The sequence below is a fragment of the Fukomys damarensis genome, unplaced genomic scaffold (assembly GCF_012274545.1).
Source record: "Fukomys damarensis isolate Sample0158 unplaced genomic scaffold, DMR_v1.0_HiC HiC_scaffold_36, whole genome shotgun sequence".
Lineage (NCBI taxonomy): Eukaryota > Metazoa > Chordata > Mammalia > Rodentia > Bathyergidae > Fukomys > Fukomys damarensis.
The window spans coordinates 47,066,604-47,070,090 of record NW_022900948.1 but is presented as its reverse complement, the minus strand read 5'-3'; the positions used below and the strand labels follow the sequence as shown (position 1 = coordinate 47,070,090).

Below are 3,487 nucleotides of genomic sequence, written 5' to 3'. Positions count from 1 at the left end.
GATGTGGTTTCCTGGCAACAGGGGAAGCAGGAAACTGGAGTGAAAGGTTCTGTCTTTGCTATCTTTGTTTTTTAAAAAAAGTGTATCTCTGTGGACCTCTTAGGCCACACCCAGGAAATCTGGCTTTGGCTTCAGAGAGACTAGCATGCAAAGGCCTTGCCCTTTCTGAGCTGGAGTCCGCGTTACCCAAATGCAGAGGTTCCGGGGATTTGCGAAGCTGTGAAGATGGGAGGGGAACCAGACCAAGCACCTGGCCCAGGGCAGAGCCCATAGCCTGTGTGGCAAGTGTGTGGCCTTGCTTGTCTCCTCTCCGAATTCCTTCCTGACCAGCGGAGTGACACTTTAGTCAGCAGTGTGAAGTAGGTGCTAGCTAGACACACATCTGTCCAGAGAGGACCATCACTGGCTGGAGAGGCCCTGGCCAGCCCTCAACAGAAGGATCAGCTGGTGGCTGGGGTCCCCGATCCCAGACCCAGGCTGGGGCTATAGCTCTGGAGTCCTCACAGCTGAGAGCTGTTCTGTCCCCACAAAGTGAGTGTCCCTGTCCTGGGGTCTCAGGGCTCTGTTTCTCCTGCAACCAGGTGGTCACAAGTGTGGGTCATTGGCCAAAGATATCGGCGCAGGTTGCTGTCCCCATGAACTTCTTATCTTGGTGTCCCTGGTCAGGAAGGGGGACACGATCCTGTAAGTTCAGGGCCAATCAGCCTTGTTTTGCCAGCTTTTAGACAGACATCCTCAAATGACTATGTACCCAAATGAGTGCCAAGAAGGGATTTGATCCTACGTTTTATAAAGTATCAAAGGACGTGCAACACAAGCCAAGCTTTCTTAGCTACTTATTGGGCATCTGCAGTTCTAAATAGAGTCCGGAGCCAGCCATGGTGGTGCATGCCTATAATCCCAGCACTTGAGAGGCTGAGGCAGGAGGATCACTGTGAGTTTGAGACCCGCCTGGGCTACATAGTGAGTTCCAGGTCAGTCTCAACTACATAGTGAGACCCTGTCTCAAAAAAAAAAAAAAAAAAAAGGGTTTTTTTTGTAGTCTTTTTCTGTTTTTTTGAAACAGTCTCACTAGGTAGTTCAGGCTGGCCTTGAACTCACAACGCTCCTCCTGACTCAGCCTCCCGAGTGCTGGGCTTACAGGAAAATGCTACCATCCCGGACTTCAGTCACACTTTTTTAGTAAAAGTCACTCTTAGGTCCCCAACCATCCCATAAGAAAACACAATCATACTTTTAATGAGTTGCAGGTCAGGGCCCAGGAGCTGGCAGGTCCCCCCACCCTGTAGGGTTCTCTCACTCCCTCGTGCCCACTGTGCTGCAGGGCCTGGCTGGAGCGACCACGTCCTCACCTGAGACCAGCTGCCTTCCTGTCACCGTCAGGTCTGCCTTCACACCTGTTTTAAGGAGCACCTGAGGTTGCTGAGCTTCGGGCAGTGGAGCTGAGAGTGGAGCTGGGCCAGGGCCCAGGGGTCCCGCACAGGGCACTGAGCAGGCTCCTGCCTTTCTCAGGAGTCTGGCAGTGCGGGCACTGCTTGCCATGGCCTGCGTGGGAGCATCTGGCTGTATGATTTAGCTGCCCAGTGATAGCAAGAGAAGCGGAAGTAATCACCTGTGTTGACACGGAATTCAGCCCACGTCCATTTACGTTGTATGGCAGCAGTGACAGAGCTGTGCTCCGGTTCACAGGTGCTGGCAGGTGTGCCCACCTCAGGGTGCAGCTGCTGGTGCCACCATGGCCCGGCTGCTCCTCGGCAAGGTGGGGCTGGGGCGAAGGGACAGCGCGGTCCCCGCCCTTCAGGTGGTGGTGAGGTGAGTGCACGCTGGATGGAGGTTAGTGACTGAAGGAAGAGGCGGGCAGTAGGGTCAGGGCCAGACCAGAATAGCAGCCCCACCTTGGAGGGGTCGGGTCCTCCTCCCTAGCATCTGTGAGTTCGTCGCCGTACACGTCCGAGGGACTGCGATGAGGCTAAATCAGGGATCTGAAGGCTCATCAGCCAGAAGTGGTGGTGTACGCTGTGATTCCAGCACTCGGGACACTGAGGCAGGAGGATTCCTGGGTGTTCAAGGCCAGCCTGGGCTAGAGTGAGTTCAAGGCCAGTTTGAACTACACAGTGAGACCCTGTCTCAAAACAAAACAGGGCCTGGGATTTAGCGTAGCGGTTCCGCTGCCTGCCTGGCAAGCACAAGGTCCCAAATTCGATCCCCGGTACCAGAAACAACAAACAAAACAAAAAAGCAATGGGGCAGTTATGTGGGGTAACAGGGGCAGAGGCCCACTGTGATTGTTTGCACCTTCCTAAGAGGAGTCGGAGGAGGGATCAGATAGAGGAGGGGACAGGTGCGGAGGTCGGGGCCTGAAGATGCCGGGCTAGAGACAGAGGCGGGCGAAGAGGGACGGAATTGCTCCCCGGGGCCCCTGAGGAGCTGCTGCCCCAGCAGGCGGGCGAAGAGGGACGGAAAAGCGCCCCGGGGCCCCTGAGGAGCTGCTGCCCCTCGGGTTGTTTCACAGCTGGACCCAGGAGCACGCAGAGAACGGTGCATGTGTGCAGCCCCAGCTCTGGGCTCCGTCCCGCTGGAGCCGTGGCCTCCTGCACGTGGCAGGGGAAGAGGAAGGGTTTTCACGGGGGATGGCTGGAGGCCCCCTCCTGGCCCAGCAGACCCTGCAGGTGCAGCGGGTGACACTCACTTTCTAGTCAGAGACCCGAGTGACAGGTAGCAGTTGGGCCACCAGGCCTCGGAGCCCCTCCACCCCTGGGTCCTGCGCATGCTGTCCTCACAGGGCCGGGCTTCTCACTAAGATCATGGGGGCACTCTGCCTCCAGCCCCCAGCCCAGGTAGCCAGGGGAGGGAGCCTCTGGCCTTGGACCCCGCCCAAGGCTGGTGAAGCAGGGGCCACAGGGGAAGAGGTGCAGCCATCACCCCAGTCTCCCTGGACAGCTGGGGGAGCCTAGGCAGATCAATAGTGGGACAATGACCTTGTTTTTTACCTTTTATTCACTGAGGACCGAGGCTCCCACTGGGGGCACCAATGTGTGTGTGTAGGGGGTGAGGCAGGGGCCTTGGGCCATCAGTGACCTGCTTGGGGGTGGGGACTCTAGGGACAGGGACTCCCAGGGGCTGAGGGAGCCAGAAGCCTAGGTGATCTCTGAATCCCGTTCTCATCTCCCCGCGGATCAGACTCAGAGACACCTGGGGGATGAGTGACAAATATAGAGCAGCCTGTGAGGTGCTGAGTCACGCACTGCTGTTTGGAAAACAGAGAGCTAATTGCGTTATCATCCCAGGGAGGAGGCAGCAGTGGAAAAAACCACCTGAGGCTTGGAGTGGCTCGGGGAAGTGGAAAGAGAGTCGCTCAAGGAGACACAGCAGCCGGGCGCCTGGCGCAGGCACCCCTCCCACTACGGCCCTGAGGAGGAGCCTGTCTTGAGGGGAACCCTGGGGTGCGGGGATCCCGGGGAAGTCAAGACCCTCGGTGCCTCTGTCT

General features: G+C 57.6%; 1 long non-coding RNA gene across 1 annotated transcript; it reads left to right on the top strand.

The window, feature by feature from the left end:
• LOC104851650 lies at positions 1-1,526 on the top strand. The gene is made up of 3 exons (XR_777261.1): positions 1-46; positions 1,325-1,383; positions 1,513-1,526. It is a non-coding gene; the product is annotated as an uncharacterized LOC104851650 (long non-coding RNA).
• Positions 1,527-3,487: the final 1,961 nt, after the last annotated feature.